The following is a 25,920-nucleotide window of genomic DNA, read 5'->3' on the forward strand; positions in this document are numbered from 1 at the left end:
ATGGGGAAACAGAGGATTAGAGGGAATTATCATCTTGAACATCTCATATTTTTAAAAAGGAACTCTAATAACTACCTGACAAATTGGTGAGTGAAGAGTCTTAGCCAAACACTCAATGACAATAGTTTGAGGAAGAAGCAAAGTATAGTAGTTAGAATGGTGATTTCTGAGCAAGAAGATGGGGGCTCTGTATTCCTGGTCAAGTTGCTTGCTTCTCTGGGTCTTAGTTTGCTGCCAAAGCAAACGAGGATAATACTGACCCTACCTGTAATAGGACCATTGAAAGGATTTCACAGGATGAGGTTTATGAAAGTACTTTATAGTTAATAATTCTGCATCATATACCTGAAATTTGCTAAGAGAGAAAATCTTAAAACGTTCTCACCACAAAAGATAACTATGTGAGGTGATACATATGCTAATTATTTTGATTGTGGTAATCCTTTCACAATGTATACATATACCAAAACATCATATTGCACACTGTGAATATATACAATTTATTTGTCAATTATACCTCAATACAGCTGGAAATACATAAATTTTCATGCACTGTGTAAATATGAGAGATTTATTTCTCTAACAATGATAGAATCTGAAAGTGGGGATTTTCATGTCGTATCTTTGCAATCTGAACACAGCAGCTTCGGATGTCTTAGCCACACTGCACGGTAGACTGCTACAGTAGATTTGTTTAAGTGCTAATGCTTAGAAGTCGGGCAGGCAGCTGGAACCACCATGCTGGAAAAGATACTTCCTGAACCACTTGTTCAAATGCTTTGTAAACAAAAGGGACTAAAGAGATCCCATTTATTATGTTCACTGTTTAACTTTGGTTTCTCATCTGTACTAGAAGGTCGTATTTCTGTCCTCAAACCATTAAAACTCTATCAGGTTCCCCCCTCCCCGCAAGAAATGCTGATTTTGCCAAATAAGGGCATTTTAAAGCCTTCCATCTACTATAACAATGATTTCTTATTTTAAGTTTTTTTAAGAATTAAGGAATAACTGACATACAATAAACTCACATATTTAAATAGTACAATTTGATAAGTTTTGACATATATACACCCATGAAACCATCAACACAAGACAGAGAAATTATCCACCGGCCCGAAAGTTTTCTCGGGCCTTTTTGTAACCCCTCTTTCTTGCCACCCCCATCTCCCCTACCCCAGGTAACCACTGATCTGCTTTCACATTTTCCAGAATTCTGTATACATGGAATCATATGATATGACTCTCATGGGTTAGGGTCTTCCATGTTATTGAAGGTATCAATAGTTCATTCCTTCTTATTATTGAGTAGTATCCATCATACAGATACACCACAATTTGTATATCCATTTACCTGTTGATAGACATTAGGATTGTTTCCAGTTTTTAGCTATTACTAATAAAACTACTATGCATATTCATGTACGAGTCTTCAGGTGAGCACACGCTTTCTTTTCTCTGAGAGTGAAACAGCTGAATCGTATGACAGGTGTATGTTTGACATGTTTGTATCATTTTACATGAGAGTTCTAAATCCTACACATCCTTACCAACAGTTGGCATGGCTGGCTTCTTAAATTTTAGCCATTCAGATAGGTGTGTAGCAGTACCTCACTGTGGTTTTGACTTGTGTTTCACTAATGACATTGAAAAGATTTTTTCTTGTGCTTATCTGCCATTTGCGCATCTTCTGTGGTGAAGTGTCTGTTCAAATCGTTTACCCATTTTTAAATTTTGTTTTCTTATTACTGAAAATGCCATCAGTTTTAATGAGTGGAGCAAGACTGGTAACTGAGAACTGCAACAAAATTTAACAATTCATGGTACCCAAGAGGATAAAAAAATTCACAAAGATTATTTTCCAAAACTTGTGTGGAGCGAAAATATTCTCCAAATGTTATGACAAATCTGAACTTCTTTTAAAGCTTGAAAAGGATTTAATGATATTTTATCAATATTGCTGCTAAGTCTGCACAGGTTCAGACTATTAGTAAACCAAATAAGCATATTTCGATGTACTCTATTGGTACCGAAACCATCTTAACCTCTCGTTCGTGCATTAGCTCAATTACCCAAGCGTCTATCCCTAAGCCACATTTCACACTTTGCACTAATTATACTCTAATCCCATAGATTCCATTTTACTAATTATTTCTTATGTCAAATTTGTGCCCACATTCGAAAGGTGATGAAGGCCAAAACCTCTGTCGCATTTTTTTATGTCAACAGTAACAGATAAAATGTGATCTACAAGCATGAAGATGAATTCTCCTTTCCGATCCATAGAGAATGCTAGATTTGAGGGCACCTACAGGCTTTGAGGAAAAGCAGGCCCCATTCTGTTGTGTAGAGCCATCAGTTCGTAGCTCAATTGTTACAGTTGATGTGGGTTTCCTTTTAGATGTCTGGAAAATGACTCTGCTGACCACATCCACATTCTGAAATACTTTTTGAGAACTTGTAACCAAACTGCAGGAACTGACTCATTTTGCAGTGCCCAGCCACCACACAATTGTTCCAGAACAGACTCAAGTCAAAGGGAAAAATATGAAGGTCTTAGAACAGAGACAGCAAGTTGTCTACTTATATGGGGGGACAACTGGGGGAAATCCCAGAGCACATGGGGCAAAACGGCTCAAGCCCCAGACCAATCTTAGAGGAAGGACCAAACAGAACTCACCACTTCATGGACAACACATGTGTTTTCCTCAAAGCAAGGGGGTCAGAGGCTAGTAGAAAAAGAAACTTAATGTCTATCTCTTAGACATTAATCTACACTTAGAAAGTAGATTCAGTAGAGAAATGTATGCAGAAGACTTGGGGAAGATGTTGTCTTGAAAGTCCATTCCTGAATTCCTTGTCCTCCCAGCTCCTTTAAGATGGGATGCTCAGTAAGTCAGGAGTATGCCCCTTGTCTCACAGGAGATAAGCCAGAAGGGACAGCATGTCCAAGATGCTAGGCAGAACTGAGGCTGACACTTGAGCTTAGGACCAGAAATTCTCTGGCTCCCCTGGGGCTTCCGTACATCCTCTCCTGGTCCATTTTTACATCTTTCTCTTAATTCCCAATGTGGCTCACCCAAGGGGGTCAGTTTCCCCATGATGTCCCAAATCTTTCTCCCTCTCTCAATGCAGACTTCTTACCTAAGGGGAGGATGAAGAGGAGCAAACTAAGCTCTCCTCCGCACAACACTCTATGTTCCCAAATTACTCATTTCTCTACCCCACAAGTGAAACTGATTTAGTCAGTCAGTTTCAGCCAAAGGCGGTGAGGAAATCCGGTCTTGTTGAACTAAACTATAAATGACAAAACCAATAACTCTTTTCTGCAGGTGGGTCCCTTGCTAAAAGAATATGAGGATTAACCCAACCCAAATCTATCATTGACTAATAGAAAGTCAGGCTATGTGATAAGAATTAGGTATAGAGTCTCAGGCAGTATTTCAAGTAAGATAAACCTGGACGACACCTATAAAAGGCTATCAAGCCCCTTTCTAAGCCCTGTATGTTGTCGATATAATTACATATACGTTTTATGTCTGTTCTCACCCGTGCAATGTCTCTTAACATGTAAACTCCCAGATGACAGAACTTGCCCATTTCCTTACATTTAGTAAGGGGCATTTAGTATCAGAGTATAATAGTGAAGTAATGACAGGGGGCTGCAATCAAATTACGGCAATCAACTCTACCTTTAAGAAATTACAAAAATGTTTTTAACACAACTTTAAAAGAGAAAAGGTACATAAAACAATTTTACCCTTCCCATCTGGCCAATTGCCTTTATTTTTCCACACTCTCTTTGTACCTCCAATAAAATAAGTACTGTATAACAAGACTTCTTAACCTATACCAAACAGTAAGTTTTCATACAGAATTTTAAAAAGGAGCTTATCATCTGACTGAACATAAAACTAAGAATTATTTTAAAATGAAAGCACTTTAAACATGGATTTAAAATCCCTTCAGTTCAAAATTCTAAACTGCTTGTTACTGAGTGCAAAAATCAGCAAAGATATGCCTTATGGAAGATGAGTTTTTGGCAAATTTAAATCAAATCAAAACATTCCACAGTTAGACATTCAGGTACCCCACATCTCTCTGAGGAGTAGATGTGATAGGAAGAATTGCCCACTTTGCGCTTTTTAGCTATAATTGTGCTTCAAATAGTTTAACTTTATCTATCTTTGCTAAGGTTTTCATAGCATAATAATTTAAATTACAAAAGTAGCATTTTACTGCAAGAAGGCCTTACACGGCTTGTAAACACTCCAGTTATGAGGCACAAGGGGCTCGACTCTCCGGGATCCCTACTATAAATCACCTAGACTCTCAAAATACCATCTTCACTCTGTCTAGTTATCATTTCCTACCTTCCAAACAGCTTCTTCCTGTGGCCAACAGAGTCCCACCTGATCTGCCACGATGTGTCTCTTGGACACACAAAGCCTGCTCCCGTCTCTACTGCAGTTACTTTTTTATTTTCTCTGCCTGGAATCCTCTTCCTCCAGACACTCCCACAGCTGACTCCTCACTGGCCTCATAATATCAAAGAGGCCTTCCTATTAGCCCCGGTTAACGTCGCACTACCCCTGATCCCCAGGTACTCTCTCTCTGACACAGCTTTATTTTTCTCTGCAGTGTTTACTAACACCTGCCGTATACTTATGAGTTCCATCACCATCAGCCTATCCGCTCCATGTGAGCAGGGACTTTATTCACGGCTGTATTATCAGACCCAGAACTCTGTATGGCACATGGTAGACATGGTAGATGTGCAATATATTTTTGTAAAATGTACATTTCCCATGTGGTGTCTTAGTCTGTTGTGCTGCTATAAGCTTATGAAATTTAGTTGGCACCTGAGACAATTTTTGTTAACACCTTACCAAAACTCCAAACGCATCAAGGGCCAGGTGGACAAGAGCTGTAGGAAAGTGATCACTCCCCCCAGCAGTAAAAAAGAAGGCAGGAAAAAGAACAGTTTCTCTATAATCCCCCTGCTACCCGTGCATAGAAAATAAGGGAAGGTCTTTTGGAGTATGGATGTCAAACGGAATGGGGAAAAAGGTAGAGATCCACTGTCATTATCAACCTAACTTGTCCTGAGGCCTCCTTATTGGCTTTAACAGAGAGAGAGAAGAGCCTTGAAATACTGAGACATTCTTTTAGAGTGTGAGTGGTTTTGTTTTTGTTTTTAAATCTACTTTAACATTTTCTTCCCTTGGGCCATACATACCTACTAATAATGTAGACTTCACATGTCATGCTGAAAGACAAAGCATTTTCATTGCCTTTGCTGGTATGGTCAAACTTGTTTCAGAAAATGCACAGGTATAGTTTGTGCCATTGAAGAAAACTTGAAGAGCGATGTCTTTCAAAAACTATAGGAGGTGATATCAAGACTTAAATAACAAGTAAAGATAATGACTCTGTCTTAAGGAAGCGTATTCCTAACTGCAGCATGGAGACGAGTAATATTTTTTGAAAGAATAGTAGTACAAATTCCAAAAGCCCTCCCCTATCTTCATTCCTCATTTTCTATATATTTACTTAGAGATATTTTCAAAAAGTCATAATAAATTTGATTGAGGGCATGGCAACATTTCTTACCTTTAAATTAATTAAAATTCTATTTTAAAATTATTTTTGAAGACATCTTTGTGATGGCCTTTGTTGTCTCTTAATGTTCTTTTTTTTTTATAAGCGTAGGCAAGTGAAGCAGCAGGAGTAGAGAAAGAACAAAGCAATCTGTAACTGGTTGTGATCATTAATTGTAAACACCACTGCACTTAATATTCTTTAAACAAGGAAATTATTTGAAAGCATGGGTGCTCTTAGATTATATTTACTGATATTTTCCCTACTATGAACCCTTCTTCCGCCAACATTAAAAAGAAAGAAAGAAAAACCATTTCTCTGCATTGTTTTTCCCTCACAAGCATTTTCTCCTCTCACTTTAAAAAAAGAAACTGGGCTCCCAAAGGAAGATGCTTGAAGACCTTCACGAGTGTTATGAGTGTCTCTCTGCGAAATATGCGTTGTCTCAAAAGGGGCAAACAATCAGATACAAGATGCAGTCAGTGAGGTGAAAGGAACATAGAGTGAGTTTATTGCTACTCCTCTCCCGTCCCCCGATGGACTCTCACCCCCATCCTTTCTTTCACCTATTTGCAGGTAGATGTTGAACGACTTATGCGAGAATATGAACAAAGGAAGGAACGAACAAACAAAGGAAAGAATGAAGGCAGGCATGATTAATAAATCCCCCAAGAGCAGGCTCAGTCCAAGGCCAGGGGATTTTTCTTTTTTTTTTAAAGAGATTTCCAAGCACTCTGAACCCACGGGCTAAGATAACCTGCCCTCATCTTCTAAGTCAAAATTCTCAATCTACATCTGAAAGAGGAAATTCTCAATGTGAAACCCCTTTCCCATATTCTGAAAATTAAGTCCACACCCAAACATAAGGTTTTATGCACATAGATGGCTTCCTGTACTTCTTTATCTAGAAGTTTTACCCCATCCTCCGGAAAATATCCAGAACTAGATGGAGATAAAGAAAAAAAATATTAGTAAATACAGATTCTTACACGTTTCACTTTTCTGTGGATTACTTCTATAGCAGCAAGAAGGAATTTCCAGAAAGGTTGATGTAGGTGCATTCCTAGGACTCGAATGCTAACATACTTCTCCCTCCCACCCCCACTTTCAAGTGAAGACATTAGAGAAAAAAATAGGGGAAGTTACATGATTAAACTTGTTAGTATATGAGATCAACTGAAAACAAGGAATTCCCCTCCTGGACTGCAGTGGCCTAATTAAAACTCATAAAACACAAATGACTAAGACTGTTCCCGTTGATTTGTGAAATAAAAAGCAGAAAAAGTTAATTTTGTATTTCAATATTGAGAGAGGTAGGCCTAGAAGACGTGACACTTTACAGAATAGAAATGAGAAGACCATTTCCGAGACTTTCAGGTTCAGTCAACTTTTATTCTGCTTTCCTGCCAGAAGTACATGTACTTACCATCTGTACTGGAAACAGCCTATTTGGATTTAGATTCTGGTTCCATGACAGATGAGTGGCCCTAAGTAAGTTCCTTTACCTTTCTGTGCCTCTGTGTGTTCATCTATGAAATGGGCATGATAATTGCACCAATAGTTTGTCATGAGGAAAAATGGGTCTATGTAGGTAGAGCCCTTACAACAGTGCCTGTCCAGAACATGGTAACTGCACAATAAGCGACAGTCACCATCATCAGTGTTTTGCTTAATCTGATGTGAAAAAAAAGTCATATCACTTAGCATGGATCTACAGGCTTTAGGACTAAACTGAAGAAGTCTGTTCCCAAAGGGATTTTGGAAGGGAATGCAAGTGTGTTAAGCACCATTACTCCAGGATCCACAGCATGTGCTTTATATGTGTTATCTCATGCAACAAACCTGTGCACTACTTCTGATGCTCTACACTCTGGGGCTCAGGGAAATAGCGGAGTAGCTCACTCAGCTAGCAAGGGGCAAAGGGAGCTTAAAGCACAAATCTACTTATTTCCAAAGCCTGGGCCTCTTAGGGAGTAAACCACTTCAATGGATGTGTGAATGGACACCCTCTTGGGGTCATGGGTACCACTTTCACACACTAACACTCTCTGGAAAATGTCTGAAGCTTTCAATATTTTTTTCAGGTAATCTGAACTCTGAATGTTCCCTGCAAAGTTTTGCCAGGCGTGTACATATTTACTGTTTCTCTCAACTTTAAGAACTCTAGTCCCACTTCAGATATATTACACAAATCCTAATCAAGAAAAAAAAATCAATGGATTTTCACTTTTAAAAATCTTTCTTCCCTCTCCTTTTAGGAAACGCAGAAAAACTAAGCTTTCTTTCAATACCAACACCAACAACGGGCTTTCAATACCATAAGCACATCAGGGGAATTAAACTCTTCCATGGCAGAAAGGGGAGATAATTTAAAATGAAACCTCAGCCTACTCTTCATAGTCTACCTTAAATAGTTATACTATGTTTTTAAAAAGCAAGTTATTACTTTAGTAACCATTTAAAAGAAAGTAACTAGAACTATTTTGTTATAAAGCACAGCTAAGAAAACAAAATGTCCCAATCATTATATTAACTTACAAAAGCATACTAAATTCAACTTTTATATGTATCTAATCTGTTCCTTTAAGAATTAGTCTAGGCCAGGTGCGGTGGCTCACACCTGTAATCCTAGCACTTTGGGAGGCAGAGGCGGGCAGATCACGAGGTCAGGAGTTCAAGACCAGCCTGGCCAACATAGTGAAACCCCGTCTCTACTAAAAATAAATAAATAATCAAATAAAAAAATAATAAAAAAAAATTAGCCGGGCAGTGTGCGCCTGTAATCCCACCTACTCGGGAGGCTGAGGCAGGAGAATCACGTGAACCCAGGAGGTGGAGGTTTCAGTGAGCCGAGGTCACGCCATTGCACTCCAGCCCGGGTGACAGTGCAAGACTCTGTCTCAAAAAAAAAAAAAAAAAAAAGAGAAAAGAAAAGAAAAAAAGAACTAGGCTAAAGAAGAAAAATCAACTAAAATGATGCATTTACATAACCACATTGTTTATAGTTAATAATATATGTGGGTTTTTTTCACTTTATGTTTTAGATTATCCTAAATATGTTGGAAAGAATAAACTAGAATAAATATGGGGTTGAAGAACAAGAGGTTAGAGTTGAGGATTTTAAGAATTTGAGTCAAGAAATATTCAAGGTTAAATCACTTACAGTCTTTAAATGTGTAGAATAACTGTTTAATAATTGATTTATTTTTCAAATGAAAACAGTAGGAAGTAGGTAGGTTTAACAGGTCTTGCTCCCAAAACATGTCATATACAGTTACCCAGTTGTCTATTTAAATTGAAGGTAGTTCATAAAATGCAAGTGTTTACTTTGCATGTTCTCCTTAGTAACTTAATCTTCTGGATTTGTTACCCAATGATTATATTCAAACTTGGCTCAATTTCCCCTCCTGAATGAAGACGTCTATTCTCCAAATTCAGACTGTATAACCAGTACAGCTTGTTTAAGAAAAATAAATATGATAACTAACAGTAAAAAAAAAATGGGCAAAAAAATCATTTGTTTACAGCAGTCTGAGATTGATAGGAGGGAATGAGTTAGAAGATGAACATCAAAAAGAAATACATCTAGGACCTTTAAATGTATTCAAAGAAAACAATACTGCTAGTGTCTAACTAAAATGTCAAATGAGTAAATAAGTAAGACATACAATATGTCAGACAGAGGCAAGTGCTAAGAAGAAAAATTAAGCAGGAAGAAGGATAGAAAGCTGGGGAATAGAATGGGGAGGTTGCCATCAGTTTGAAATGAATTTTTTTTATCCCTAGAAACATATAGGGACTTGAGACATGCCTTATATACATTTTTTGAGAAGTACTGTTAAAGGTATCCTTTTGTGAATTCAAAGAGTCATGCAGCTGAAGCTCCATGGGCTGCCTGATTTCTCCCAAGAGGCTTTGCTGTGTCCCAGTGTAGTTCCCAAGCCAGGGAGCTCACAACCTTGGAGGTGACCCATGCCCTCTTTATTGATTCCACACCTCCTGCTGGGTAAGGGGTCTAAGGAATGTCTACAGAAAGGTTTTTCCCACTGTTCAAGGAAACTTCCTTAGGGTTAAGGAAAGAGTTATTTCCTATGTCTTAATTTTTCAAGATGAAAAAGTCGGGCTGATTTACTGATGGAGATCACCTTGGGAAGCCTGTGAGGAGAGTTCAGACCCCTGGAATTCCTACACTCCCACCCAGGAGAACCTGTTATAAGCATTCCACCACAGCCCCGGTTAATGATCATAGTGGTGATAGCACCAGCTCTTGATCGTAGGAGGTATAGGGTGACTATGAATAAAGTAAATCACTCAAACACCCCCTCTGACTCAGTTAAGAAGTCCAGTGCCACATCTCCAGTCCTCTCTTGTACCTGCATCAGAATCATTAAGAGCAGATTGGAGCTAGACTGTCTGCTTTCAAATCTTGGCTCCACTACTTCCTGTGTACTGTTTTTGTGAGTTAAAGAATTTAATAAGTGTAAAGCAGTTCCTACCAAAACATGTCTACTAAGTACCTACTATGTGCCAGACACTGTTCTTAGATGCCAGTGATTCATTTAGAACGGTACCTGGCATATAATATGAACTCAATGTATGTCAGTAATTATGGGTCCACAAATGCTTACCTGACACTCAGATTGATTATTATTATTATTTTATAAAAGTAATAGGTTGACTATTCAACATAGTATTTAAACCTCTAGGAGAGTCTGGAACAATACTCCATGATCAAACACATTAATACTTCTACAGTAAAACATAAAAAGATTCATTCTGAGCGAGCTAAACAAAGACTATCACTAGCTTCACATCAGTTCAGGTCAGGATTTGCTGCCAAATTTGTTACATGAAAATCTTTTGATTTTCAGAGCTTTTTGGATTACAGAAGAGATGGTGGGCATATATTTATTAAGTAAGAGACTAACCCCACTGAAATCTTTTTCTTTCTAACTTCAGGAGGTTCTAGCAACCAAATAAATAGTTAAAACTATTTAGGAGTAGGAAATAGGAAGACCTTCGGACATGGAAAATCAACAACTGCATAATTAAGCTATGCCAAATATTAGTCTAAACAATCCCTCTCCTCAAATACAGTGCTCCATAGATTCTCCATTGACAGACATTTCCACAAACAACAGGTCTCAAACAATCTTTTTCTAAGTACTTTTCAAAAACACTTTTTGAATACAGAATAAAATACTTAAATTTTATCACTATTTTAATAGTACAACCTGTCTTTCCCATAGAAAAAAGACAAAAGCTATTAAATGACAAATGAACAACTGGTTTAAAAACATGTGCCTTAAAAGAACACAGTATCCTCTGTAGTCTGCCTGGGGGAGATGAATAAATGTTATGCCAAAGTGGTAAACCATCCTGCTACCAAAGGAATTTTCTCCACATTGCATTTTAAGGAAATTCACAGCTCTTGAAGAGCTATACAATAACTGGTTCAAGATGTTCTCACTGCTGGTCAGTACTGGATAAAGGATTTGCAGAAACCCATGGAAGCCTATTTCTCTTGCCTCTTTATTGCCCCCATGTGTTGTTGTTTATCTTCCCCAACTTTTCTGACCCCTTTCCATGTATTTTTTTATTGAAGTATTGCTTTGTTCAAGACCTATGTTTACCACTCCCATGGCGATCCTGTACACAAAGACAAGTCAGGAAGACATGAAACGAACGGAGATACTTATGTTGCTTCATGGTTTTTCCCCTTCTCATTATCCTCCTACTCAATGAGACTATAGTGGGAGGTCTGAATGACATTTCCAAACCAAGAACTTAAAGCTACATTTCAACACCCAACTACTCAGTTGTCATAGGAACAACACTATGAGGCTTATCTGGGTTCTAACAAACAGCCACTTGTTTCGCTAATGATTAAAACTCCCCCTTCAAATCAAATATAGACACCCATACATATACAGACCTCAAAAGAAAAATTTAATTGGGTAAAACTGTATACTACACCAAAAACTTCAGAAACAAGCCCAAAGGGAAAGCATTTACATTCCCGAACATGCAAATTCAAATACTATTTCAGAGAAACTATTTTGAGGTCTGTCTCTTGACCAGATCCCTTCAGTTGGTTGTTTTACATACCCACAAAGACAAAAGCATATGCATGGCATTAATATCTTTTAACAGGGTATACGAAAATGTGAATACTCTCAATGACCCCAGAGGAGAATTCAGAGCAAGCAATGCTACTCACTTGCAATGTACTTTTAAAAATTAATAAATTGAGAACAGAGAACGGCAAACAGAATTGAAAACATGAAGTTCTCAGTTAATTCTTCTGGGATATACTCTCTAGCATTTACTGTTCCAACCTGCTTCTATCACATTTTGTCATTCAAAACAATGGATTTTAAATGGATGAGGAAAACCTAAAAATTAGAGGCTTTTTTCCAACAGGCATGGCAGTATTTATCCAGATTATTAAATCATCACGTTCTCCCCAAGTATTTACTTACATGAAATACAGAGTTGAAAACATAAGCTAGCAGTTGAATATAAATTACCTGTAAATACCTTAATGCTTTGTTGCCATTTTTCTGTCTTCAAGACTCTAAAAACCTATAAATTCATGTGCTTCAAGAAAACTAATGCCACTCCTTAATTAAGTCAAATTGACTTGTCATATTCACAAGTTTGGATCACCAGTTTCCTGACTTATTGGAGGACCTGCCCTTAAGAGCCGTGCTTATCTTGTCTTTCTATTTCTTTAAGAATAAATACTTATGCAAAAGGCTTGAGAGCTGCTAGTCCGAGAAAAATGATCTCAAAAGTTATCCAAGTATACAAGAGGGGGAAAAAACAATTAATATATCTCACTAGATTCATCTCCCTCCCCCACCCTCATCTCACTCCACTGCTAAGAGAGAGAAATTTCAGCACTGCTATCCTGTTTTATTATACATTTTCCCTTTTGAGTTAAGGATTTTAAGATTTTGAAAGTAACAGAATAGGAACCAAACGTAGATTCAACTTCCAATTTGGCTTAAAAAGAAAGAAATAATTATTTCCTATATTACCCAAAACTTATTCTGTTAATAACAGTTATAATTATATATTCAAATTAATAAATGAAGATTGCTAAAATTGCCTATATAATTGTTAGCAGTTAAAGAATAAAAATTTTTTCCATTTCTTTCTATAAGTAGACATCACATGATTACTTCTACTGACCAATAAGAAACTAGTAAAATCAGGCAGTCACCCACCATTCTTTTTTAATGTTCTTTTTCTTATTCTATTCAACCTTTTCGGTATATTCTTAAGAAGCCAAATCAAGAAATTAGACATTCATCCCTAAAATAAAATTGCGTTACCTTATACATCATGAACAGGAACCTGTTGTATATAACACAGGTATTCAAAGCTTTATTGTCTTTTTCTAGAACCCTTTAACGTAAAGGCAGCTCAGATTCAAGATCAGAAAACTGAATTCAACAGGCAGGAACATGCATACGAAACCAGTAAGAACTACTAATCACGATCTCTCAAAATGTCATGAACCATATAGATAGAAATAACCCCCCTTTTGCTGTACTAATGTAATCAAATAGAATAAACTTAAAATTCGTGACACAAATGTAAGAAACAAAAAACAAAAATCTATTGCCGTTGTAATCTACCCTTCCCAATCAGGAGGAGGTGTTTCCGACGCATTACTTGAACTTTCATTTTGTACAACTTTCATCTTGTAAGGTTCTAACTAAATACTTGACATCTTAATGCAGAGGAAAGGAAAGGAGGGCAAGAAGACTAATTCCGAAAGCATCCCTTCAAATTTCATACATGCTATTCAGACTAAACGGAAATCTACATCCATGGAAAGTTAATGTCGCAATTCTACTAAACAGCCCATTCCGATTTTATGTTTCTCCTCCACTAACAAGAAAAAATAAAACAACCAAATCTAGCTGTATTACATATGTTTAGCTAAACTGATAGCACTCAGCTCATTTTTGTTAATTACCTGGCTTCTTCTCAGTCTTTATGCCGTATTCTTGTGCTGCTCTTTTTTAGAACTCCTCACTGTTTATGTGTTCTCTGTTCAACACAGTTGTTAGGGGTCTGTGAACAATTTTTCAATTCCCACACACACATATGATATCTATTAGGGAGCAATGCCACTTTTCACTTACCAATTCTGGATAAAGGAGTATTTCCTGGTGACAGAATGCTGCTGCTTCCGTTCACTAAAACTCCCTCTTCGCAGCTTGATAAATCTGATTATAAAACGTCTTTGTTCCAGATCACACGAGGCGCTTTTCCTACAAAAGTTTTCTAAAGAGTTATCTGCATTTCATTCCTGTGACAAAACAAATCAGAACAAGGGGGGTGGGGGGGAACAGGGAATAAGTCCACACAAGTTCCTGGCAAAGATTTTAAGCTGCATTTTTCTGAGTTTAATCAGTAACCTATATTAAAGTGACAGTTACCAGCTCAGGAAGCCTAGAGTTTGATCAAGTCGGTCACAGTCACTTTGAGAGCCTTCCACTGGTGTGCGGACTCCAAGAAAGCAGTCACTTGGTCATCTATCACATGTGGCTGAATCACTGGACAGACCACCCCCGCCCCACACACCCCCAGCCCCCGTTGAGCAGCAGCCCAGGCAGGAGAGTGGCCGGACGCCCGACCCAAGACCTCTTATAGGGACCCGCCAATTAGCTGCTGACCAATCGCAGCCAGCACCTAGTACCTAAGTCACATGATAGGGCAGTCCCTATGACTGCAGGATTTCTGAATTACTGGGGTTACACAAAGGACACTCATTCAGGAAAAGAGAAAAAAAGCCATAAGCCGAAACAGAAAACGCCCAGGCTGCGACAACTACGGCTTTAAAACAGGGAACACCCCAGCCTCACACAGACAGAGAAAGAGCCACAACCAAGCCAGGATGAAAATCAGAAGAATGTCTGGCACATATTAAAAAATAATCCCAAAGCAGACGCTGAGTTTACAAACCCACTTCAGCTATAAATCTACTCCTCCTTCCCCTTCCTCTATAGTCTCCAATAATTTTACATTCTAAACTTTTTTATTCTAAAAAGCTCCAGTGAGCCTCTGCAAAACCGCTGTAAGAAAATGTGCGAGACACATGAGCGAGCCTCTCTTCCCATCCCCTCAAAATACCCCTGAAGGAGATTCAAATTTGCCATGAAAAGATTCCTAAGTGAAATACATTTCTTTTAAAATAGTTAAATAAATTAAGTGAAATTAAACATCGTCAGAACAGATTTGTATGGTAACTACCAAATCATCTCTCTCTCAATCATTTTGAACTGTCCACATCAAGGATACTCTTGTTAAGTAAACGAGCCCACCTGGTGAACTAGATACCCATTTATTTTTATTTGAATGCCCCCAATTTGTCTCTTAAACACCTTTTATGTCCTAGGAAGAAATTCAACTGTGAACACCCCTACCATTGCTCCGACCTCCAAAAATGGTACTTACAAATGTTCCTTGTTTAGATCTGTCGACTTCTCCCCTCCCCCGACATTTGGAGTCAAAATATGGGCTCAACCTCATCCTTCAAACCTAAAGGCCCTATTTTGATCGTGCAAGGCTGCAACAGCTCCTTCTCCCAGGCAAGCCCAGAACACTGTGCCGCTTGCCATTCCCAATTTATGGAAGGAAGTGTATGTCAAACAAACCAGGTGATGACTCAGACTGCCTCCCCCAGCCACGTTTTCCCTAGAATGGGAGGGTAGTTTAAGTGCAGCCCATTTGGATGTGACTCAGTTTTATTAGACTGGTGGCTGTAGCTAAGCTGACAAGCTCACATTTTTTTTAAATAACTTGTACATTTAGAGATCAGGATGCACATTCCAACTGGTTTCAAGAATTGAATCATGTAAACAGGAGAGATGCAAGATTATTTTTAAGGTATGGCAACGCTCTGGCTCTGTTCCCTAATAGTTTAAATTTCAGAATTGTGCACTGAAATTTTTACAATGGAGGCAACCAAACGTTTTAATTCACACAAGAGTAGCGAACAGGTTTTCTACATTTAGGTTTACTTGAGGTCTTTACCATGAGGGACTTGGACTCTTTCCATCCTGAAGATTCAAATCTCTAAGTCTGGGGCCCGCGTGGCGGGTTCTTCAGGAAGTGGTTGGGAGCATGAGAGCCATGTTGCAGCTTTCACTTTTGCATTTACTGCAATTCACACTCTAAGCTGAGCTACTCACACACAGCACACACGTAATACAATCACATCACCAACAAATCTGTACAGTCCTTTAGTCTCGACCTGCCTAAAAGCTGTGAAATAAAAACTTGAAAATCACCAGTGAAAATTCCAATTAAATATACTGACATGCCCTAGAAGCCTTCCTCTTCAGTAAAAACTTTACTACCAAGATGGGAGTGGCATTACATGGAGTAAATTGTTCCCAGGTATTATGTAGACAGGAAGAATACAGTAATAAGAAGTGCAATTCCCCACATGAAAAATCTGGAAGGCTTGGGCTGAGCAATTTAACTACAGTTATCTCTTTTCAGCATACTTCCTTTAACCTTGAGCAAAGTCAGCAACTGCTCTGACTAAGGCTTGGCATTTATTGTTGATTATGCCTTGATGGATAACTAGTTTTATTACAATACAGGAAATACATCCAACATTTGAAACACAGAAAAATGTTCAGATATCTAATTTTCGGATTGGTAGATGAGAGCACAGAAAAGGTATACACACTGAAACCATGTCTAACAGTTAATTCAGGAGTTGATTATTCACTTTATAAAAAGACTTCCTGCAGGGTTTTACTGGAATAAACACTACATTCAATTTACATACAGAATTGATTTTCAGAAATTAAGATCACACGAAACTATTTCGAGAGCACTTCCAAATTACACTTTTAAATTCTACTTTAACCATGTGTATGTATTTCTCGGTTATTAAAACTTATTCATACTTCAGTAGTAATGTATTTTTATTGGCTTAAAGACAGTTACCTTGCTGAGATACAGAACATAAAGTCTATAATTATATGGCTTTCAATGGAAATAAACACAGGCTATGAAAATAGAACGTGAATAAAATGGAACATCTAAAACTCTGGCATCTAAAAGGACCTATGACATCTTTGAAGAGTCTAGCTTCTGGAGTCAGACTTGCTGGGATTTGACTTCTGGTTCTGCTGTTCCTAGCTGTGGCACCTGGATTAAAAAATGATTCTATGTTAAGTGCTGAGAACAGTGTCTGACAGAGAACTCTGGAGTCATACACATCTCAGTCATTCCCTAAGTAACACTTCTGAATGAGAAAAATATGATTCCATAACTTTTTAAAAAAAAGAATCACTAGTAACTATTTTACTAATGCTGACAAACACGTAGCCCATCCATATTTTCCTCCTAAAGTTTCAGCAGTTGAAATACTCATCCAGTTTTACATCTGAGATCTGTTTGGGTCTTTCCTCTCCAAACTTCCTGGAGCCTGCTAAGGCCAGTGCAGAATCGAGCTGGGGCCAGCCAGAGAGGGCATTTAAGAACTCCAATTCCACTTTGCCCAGATGTGTCAGGACATTGGAAGTGTCATCAGCCAGGAAAGAAGGTGAGTGGGTCAGAGACTGGGGGCAACACTACAGCTCTGTTGGGGACAGAGCTCTGCCCTTGACATTAACAAGGGACCCTAGTCAGAGGCATGAAGAGATGGGTACAGACTCAGAAAAAAATACCCAAGATCCACTGTTTATTCGCTCCACAGGGCCATGACATAAAACCCTACCACAACTACCCTAAGAGAAACCCAGAGAGTTGGGTGGGGAACCTCAGTATGCATTCTCCTCTATGCTGTCTTTCATTAAGAAATTGCATTTCTTAAAGGAGCAAACAGCACGCATTTCCATCTGAGAACTATATGAAGCTGCTTCAAGCATCCCACAAACCCCTCAGTAACAAAAGCTAATCGTTTCCAGTCAGCACATAACATATTTGAAGAATAATAAAAAGGACAGCAAGCAGACATCATCGAGGTGCAGGCAAGCTTTATAAATATGGAATTCCTCAAATATGGTGCTCGGCACTAGTGTAGGGGGGAATGGGAGTGAGGAGAAGTAGTTCTGTGTTTTGTTTGAGGGCGAGCAACTGCTCCAGCTTGTTTTTACCCAGGCAATGTTTTGGAGACAGATGGTAACATAATGGGGGAAAAGCCAGCAAAATGAAGAGAGGGTGGTTGGGATTACAAATGAGTGATGGGGGAATGCTCCATTCTGTTCCCCTCCATGTTGCAGCCCAGTTTGAAGATGCACACAGACCTGATTCAACAGTTCCAGTTCAAGGCTGGTTTGGAGCTCCAGCATGGAGCTTCCTGTCCACCGCCACTCCTGTCTTGGGTAAGTTCTAAAATACCAAATGATCCAACTGTGTCAGGCTCCCAGAAACCAAAGTTACAAGTCAGGGTAAAGACAAACAGCCTGGGTTGTAATACTGTCTCTGAGGCTATTACCTGTGGGGACATAGAAGAGTCCCTTCATTTCTCTAAGGCTTTTACTTCATCTGAAGAATGGGAATAAGCGAAAAAATACAAGCAAGGAACAGAGACTGCTGCCTCTATATGTCTGCTACCACCATCAGCTCTCTAAGGGTGAGCTGTCACCTTCAGTACTAACCTTACAGTTCCTCAGGAGAGAAACAAAAAACAATCTTGTGGCCGAGTGCAGTGGCTCACGCCTATAATCCCAACACTTTGGGAAGCCGAGGTGAGAGGATTGCTTAAGCCCAGGAGTTTGAGAACAGCCTGGACAACACAGTGAGACCTCATCTCTACAAAAAATAAAAATAAAATAAAAAAAATTAGCCAGGCACAGTGGTGTGCGCCTGTAGTCTCAGTTACTTGGGAAGCTGAGATGGGAAGATCACTTGGGCCCAGGAGTTCAAAGCTGCAGTGAGCCGTGGTCTGTGCCACTGTACTCCAGCCTGGGCAACAGAACAAGACACTATCAAAAACAAACAAACAAAAAACAAAACAAAAAAACAAACAACAAAAAAAAAACCTCAAGCTGCCAAGTCACACGTTCATTTGAAGGCAAACAAAATGTCTTTATCACCTATGTTTTGCAATGATCAAAAATCTTTGGATTGCTTCTATATTCACTTTTTGATTATAGCAAAGTATCCTACTTTGAAAACAAGATTCTTTCTGTATACATTATATGTAAGATCCACAATATCAGAGATTTTTCATAGAAACCTGCCTCCATGGCTATGTGTATGCCTCTACAGACATGCACACAAGCCATACTAGTCTTATATAAGAATCTGAACATTTCTTTATGAGGGCTGGCCTCTGTTTCAAGCTTCTCATGTTATGTAAGTAGCCGCTCTGCCTGTCTTCCTGCAATGATTTCAGCTCTAAGCAGTATACTTCGCTCAGAAAAGTTTTTATTAGTTGTCTTCTTTCCCCACCCATTTTAAAGAACAAACTGACTCAGTTTTTTGATGGCAACACCACTGGGTGGGAGTGAATATGGGACTGGGCAGGGTGGGAGAAAGGGAGGATGAGGAGGAGGAGGAGGTGGTGGGAGCCAAGAGCTGAATCACAGCCATGTGAGTAATCTTAGGCTTTTTTTTTTTTTTCTTCCTAAGGGTATGAATCAAATTAAGCTTATTTTGCTGTGGGTGAAGGAAGAGGAATATAATAGCGTGAATCAGAGCAATTATCAAATATGCGGCACTCACTAAAAATTAATTACAATCACTACTTTTTTTCACATGTCTGCCTGAAAATGCCAGAGAGCTTTTGTTATTAATCAATATAATCCTTGACAAAAATTCTTCAGACTTTGAACTCAATTATCACCCTCTTCCCTTTAAAAATTTCCTTTTACACATGAATTTCAGAAACAGGAATTCTTTCGGAGCTTCTGTGAGATAATCTTTGGCCCTTGGAGGTAAGTGTGAAAACAGCATGGATAATACTGGGTAGAGACCAGGTTATACACTATCTGGCCATGAGCACTGGAAGCAAAATACTGAATTTATAAAAACAATTGCTCAGAAAATGAGTTCAACCTCTCAAGAGCATTCCAATGGGAATGCTGCATGCAACAACACGCCCTCAGGGAAAAGTGGGCATTCCTTTCCTAATAGTTGGCAGTGAGAATAAAGTTGTCATACAAACTTTTGAATTGCCTTAGGGTGAAATAAGCAGATCTTCATCAATGTGAGAATTTACTAAGAGTAATATTAAGAAAAAGATGGATCAAAACATATAAAATCTGTTTTTCTGAATTTACGTAGTTATTACCAGGTGTAAAATGGCTAAGGGGGAAGGCTTGGACAACTAAAATACTATTTTAACGGAGTCTATGCATTAGGAAGTCAAGAGGGCATATTTGAACTCTACTGAGATTCTGTTACATGTTTTACTACACAAATGAGCTAAAATACATTGTCCGCTTAGTTACCTACCCATGATTTTTTCCTTTATTAAACATGGGTATGGATATTCTTTAGATAAGCAAATGTTCTCTATGAATTAGTACCCTTACAGAATATTCTACACCCAGGAGCTCAGAGAATAGAGTCTTTATCACATTGTCGGGTTTTCCAAAGTTCATTTCTATTTATATAACACTGTTTTTTGTGCTAGTATCTTTACTGGGGTCTCCAAATAAATTCAAGACCACTCTGAATAAGCCAAGGCTTTTACTTCTCTATTTCTATATGTTCCTCAATTTGGAAATTTTAATCTGTAATGATGAGCTCTTTAGGGATGACAATTTGTATGCCCAAGTTTGCATATCCCTAAGTCTGCCTATAGAACATTAACAATTTTGGAGACCTTAGTCAAAATATATTTACATAATCTACAAAGATATATCAATATTAGGTTCATATAAAATGGGCCAGATCTGTTTCTAGAACAGGTGACTTGGCTACCTCTACCCCCAACCCTCAGGTTCTCTACCATCCCACCTAAGCCAAGTTAATTGTATTGCAGTATTTGACCTTCTACCTTTCAAGTCAGCGCTCTCTTAACTAACTTCCTATGTAGTAGAAATAATACTCCCAAACCCAGTTTTGTCACATCCTGACCAGCATCTATTGCAAGGGGCTGGCAGTTTCCAGAAATTTCCAGTTCATATTTTAGTTCTCTCTCTTTTTTTAAAAAATATTTCAAATAGCAATTGCAGGGGAAAATTCTCAGAGTTCCAGCCCTCTGAAGAAAAGAGTCCTTGGGCACTCTGTATGGGTTTTATCTGCTCCCAAAATGCCAGATGTTTGAGGCTGAAGGTCAGGGGCAGGGGGCAGGGGTTGCCATTCTGATATTTTATCTGGGGAGAATCAGAATTTTCAAAGGCATCATTGATGCTGAGTATACATGAATTTAAGACTGTTTGGTCTCAGCATAGTCACTAACTATGCTGACATGACGTGGTTCTCATCTAGTGATAAGAGAAAAGAATAAAAAACAGCAGCAAAGACAACTTGAAGGCCAGGCATTTGGGCAAGGACAATGATGGAAATGAGGTAGAGGTGGAGGACAATGGTGGAGATAGAGGTGGAGGTAGAGGTGGAGGTGGAGGTGGAGGTGGTGGTCTTGGCTGAGAGGTGATGTAGTGAAAGAGTCAGCAGAAGTAGAAAACAAAAGGTGAGTATTTGGACCGAGGAGATAGGGGTATCAGGGCCCCTCACAATGCAGACCATACCCTAGAAGTCTGGCTTCAAGGGATAGAAGACAGTACAGGGTGTCCAAAAGTGCAAGTGAAAGATAACAAATAAATAGAAATAGGAAAGAGAAATGGGATAAGGAAGGCACTACCCTCACTTGAAGAATATAATTTTAATAATGAGCTTTAGTTTCTAATCTTGTACCAAATACCTTCTGTCATATTTTTTCTATAATGTACCTCTCTCAGCTCACCCCTTAATTTACCACCATTATCTTCTCTCTAGGACGTGGCCAAGCTATCAAAAAACTGCAGCCTGTGGAGAAGCAGCAAGTAGGAGCGAGGTCAGGAGTGGGTGGCTAAAACCACCACAAGGTTTGAGAACGCAGATGTATTTAACTGGAAGGAGAAAAGGAAAGCACAAAGGTACCTGTCTGCTGTCTGATTTGTGGGTAAGAAAAGTCCATCATGTGGAAACTGGACAGAGGTCTCAAGCAGAGAAGGATCTTAAAAAGAACTGCGACAGTGACCTGGCTGGGTCTTTAAGGGGGAAATCACCCTATCCAATGGGTAAGGTTGACCTCACATTCCTTCCAACTGAGGTTCTAGATCTTTAAGTTGATCTATTTCAAGAGGTTTTTTGGAGCACCTGAAATCACTCTAAAATGATTGCTTCAAAAGAAAGCTGTGCTGAAGCAAAAACAAATCAATTAAGAGTTTCTCTGTTGGAGAGCTTCAGGCCACTAACTCTTGAAGACATTTTAACCTGAGTGATTATTTCCTCTAGGTCATGAAAATCAATGTATTAGTCCCTCTATAGCAACTCTGCCTTCGGGCTCACCACCTGTGACCAGAAACACTCCCTCCTAAAGTGAGGTGGCTTAGAGCATAACGAAATTACCTGATCTCTCTATTCCTACTCCAACAGGTCATGGGAAAAGAACAAAATGATCTATTAAAAACTGCAGCTGTGCTATAGTTATGGGCGATGTCACTATGGGGAGAAACTAGCTGATGGGTACTCGAGACCTCTCTGTACTATTTTTATCACTTCTTAGGAACCTATAATTATTTCAAAAAAATTTGAAAAACAAACCAGCAGCTGTCTGAAAAAAATTATCTTCAAGCTAATCATGAGAACAAAAGTCAAAACTCACGACTGGATAACTGGTCCCAATTATGCTAGTTCTGTACCTAATGCTTGGAGAAAGACATTCAGTAAGGAAACCAAGAAATGATACACAAGTGTCTGGCCAAACCTCTCCCTTCTTGGTTTAACTAATACGGAAGAGTAACATTTGTTATCTTAGAAACTAAGATGTAAACTAACAACTGTAAATGGCAAAATTAAGATTTATAAATTTGTTTTATCATTCTAAGATCTAGAAAAGAGACCCACCCTATTTTATCCAAGCTAAAACTCTGCTGATTGTAAGACACTTCATTATTTCATGTATCATTAGGAAAGAAACAAACTTTGCCAATTAACTATGACACAATGCCTTAAAGACAGTCTTGGGTGACAGTCAAACTAGTTCCTCACTGCTTTGTTCTGGGGGATTTGGCAATTTCTTCTGCCTTGAGTTGCATTGCTTGTCGTGTGATCAGCAGTCCTTCTGAATGTAACTCAGTAACAAAACATAACACAGCTTCAATCATTTCTCCAACTATGAACATTTGCTTGACTAATATTAAATTTAGTGCCTGGTTTTCTTATGCCTTTCTGTATGCCCAATAGCATTTTGTTTCATCGCCAATAAAATCTTATTTCAATAAATGTAATCGTATTGAGAGCATATTAAATGACAGGTACAGCCACTCTTCCATTCTCTGTAGCCTATTTCTGACCAGTTTGCCTAGGAAATTCACTCAGTCATTTAAAAAATGTTTATTGAGTGCTTACTAACTTCCAGGCACCGCACTAGGTTAAGGTGATACGGCAAAGAACAAGAGATAAATTCCCTGTCCAGTCTAAAGGGGAAGGAAATATAACCAAATAACTACATAATATGCTCCCGGTGATGAGCGCTCAAGCAGGATAGAGAAGGCAGGCAATCCTGGGACATGGGGGTGGGAGCAGGGTTAGGAGCAACTTATTTTGTTTAGGGTGATCAGTGAAAGAAAGCCTCTCTGATCAAGTAGGAATTTAAACAAAGATCTAAAGGAAGAGAAGTAGTAGGTTTCATAAATATCTAGGCAACAAAGGAGAGGGCAAGGCAGAGAAAACTTGTAAAAGAGACAGTAAAGAAGCCAGTGTCACCACAGCAAAATGATCAAGGGAGAATAAAGAGGGATATGAGACTGACTGGGTTTGGTAGAGATGGGAGAGCAGATCACATAGGACTTTCTAGGCCATTGTCTTTACAAGGGCTATGGTCTTTACTCTGAGAGAAATGGAAACCCACGTGAGTAGATTGGGAGAGATCTAAGAATCTTTCCAGGGTGATTCCAAAGGCAAGGGTGGAACAGGGCACCCAACTGATCACCTCCAGATAAGACATGACAGCTGCCTGAACTAGGTGGTAGCAGTGGAGATTATAAGTGGTCAGATTCTGGATATATTTTAAAAGAAGAGCAGACGTGATTTCCTGATGTGAAGTAGAAGCTAAAGAGAGAGGTCAATAGCAGCACTAGGATTTTGCAATTTTAAAAATGGCACTGACATTTACTAAGATGGGGCAGTTTGGGTATGGCAGGGGTGAGAAAGCGTGTAGAAGGAAATGAAGAGTTAAGCTTTGGACATGCTAGGCTTGAGATGCCAATCAGATATCCAAGGATAGAGGTAGAAAAAACGGTTGAAATTGAGCAGAGTTCCAAGATAAAAATCATCAGTGTTTAAGTGACATTTAATGTCAAGGGACTAGATAATTTGGGAGTGAGGACAGTTACAGAAGTTGTGGAGGCCTGAGGCACTTGAATATGAAGAGGCTGAAGCAATGCCAGGAGGATCAGCAAAGAAGACTGGCATGGATCACCCTCTGGGTAGGCAAAGGACCAAGTGTGGCATCAAGGAGCCAAGTGAAAAAAAAAAAGCTTTCAAGGAAGAGGGCATGATTGGTTGGGCCAGATCCTGCCAGTAGGCTGAATAAGATGAAGACTGGGGACTCAACACTGAATTTGAAAGGTGGAGGTCCTGGGCGATTTTGTCAGAGAGTCATTTGTGGGTGGGGAGGGGAACACCAAGCCTAACTGGAGTGAGGACTGCAGAGCATGGGAGGAGAGGTATGTGCGGCAGTAAATAGAGACAACAACTCTTCAGAGATATGGTATAGTAGCTGGAAGGCGATGTGGGTGGAAGAACAGATGACACCAGGGACCACAGGGACAATTGCAGAAACCTTGATTAGAAGACAGGATGATGGGATTCAGTGCATTGTCAAGAGATGGGCCTTCAGTGGGGCACTACAGAAAAATAACCCATGAGCACCCATAAAAGTATGTCAGTAGGTTCCCAAGTAGCAACATATGAAAGCTTTCTTCCAATTGCCTAACTCTATGCCATATGTCTGTTTAAAATCTTCTCTTTAGATATAGGCTAGTTTGTTCTCCTCTGTGACATTTTATTGCTGCCTTTGCCACATTGAGATATACAGTAGGGCCATGGGCCGATCCCAATTTTTTACAACAAAGAAACAGACAGACTTTGTTGTTGTTAATGTCATGCAGAGTGATCTGTGGCTATATACTGAAATATCTGGCAAACGTTAAACCACAAGCATAAAACAGAACTGTGTGTAATAAATGGCGCTTGCTTTTTGTTTACACAGCTAAGAAACACAATGAATTATAAGCAAAGTGCATCAATAGCAAATAATACTACAAAGCCACTACAGCAACTTTAATATCTGTATCTTTCGTATCTTAGTCACATTGTTTGAAAACATCCAACTACATGGCTTATGCAGATCCATCATCTGGAATCATGAGACAAACTTCAGATTGATTTTCTCTCTGGCAGTGACACCAATCACTCTAGTCAGAGGCAGCCCCTGCCCCGCCTGCCTTATGTGGTGCCTCTCTGGAATTGGCTAGTTGCGCACACCAGGTAGAATCTATCGGTAGCCACAGAACTGAGGCTGACCTGAGCTCTCAGTAATTGAGAACATCAGGCCCCACCACTGAGTTTCTTGAACTCTAGGCAAAATAGGTGCCTGCAAACGACGTCAAAATTTATTCTAAAAATGCTGTGTGAAAAGTAACACCAAAATTATCAGATCATTATCCGAAAAAAAAATCAATTGGCTTCCCTAAATTAGTTTACCATAGAGGCAGGATAATAGAGTGAGGCTAAGAACACAGACTGGCCAGGTCTAATCCCAGCTACACCATTTACAAGCTGTGTACCTTTGTGCAATTCACTGAACATCTATGTACTTCAGTTTTCCGTCTATAAAATGAGTAATGAACAGTACCTTTTGCATAGGGTTATGGGGTGGGGGTTAAGTTAATTGCTATATGCATATGCAATAATTATAATGAGGCATAATCTCCGTCCATCTTGTAATTTAAAACTGATCACGAACAATATAGCTATAAGTAGCATGCGGACACTCCAGGGAATTTACAAAACCGGGGGATAGGCATGTTCCATATCCTTGGGGTTTAACTTACACTACAAAATCTAAGGACAATAAATAATGTAATTTGTAAAAATAAATTTTAAATTGTTTAAATACGAAAA

The 25,920-nt window shown here is 38.9% G+C and overlaps 1 long non-coding RNA gene across 1 annotated transcript; it reads right to left on the minus strand.

Annotated features, from left to right (window-relative positions):
- Nucleotides 1-5,180: 5,180 nt before the first annotated feature.
- Nucleotides 5,181-23,724, minus strand: LOC134739065 (uncharacterized). Its single transcript, XR_010125512.1, has 2 exons — nucleotides 14,055-23,724; nucleotides 5,181-13,924 (listed from the first exon to the last, which is right to left on the minus strand). It is a non-coding gene; the product is annotated as an uncharacterized LOC134739065 (long non-coding RNA).
- Between the last annotated feature and the right edge of the window lie 2,196 nt (nucleotides 23,725-25,920).

Source organism: Pongo pygmaeus, chromosome X (genome assembly GCF_028885625.2).
Source record: "Pongo pygmaeus isolate AG05252 chromosome X, NHGRI_mPonPyg2-v2.0_pri, whole genome shotgun sequence".
In the NCBI taxonomy this organism is placed as follows: Eukaryota; Metazoa; Chordata; class Mammalia; order Primates; family Hominidae; genus Pongo; species Pongo pygmaeus.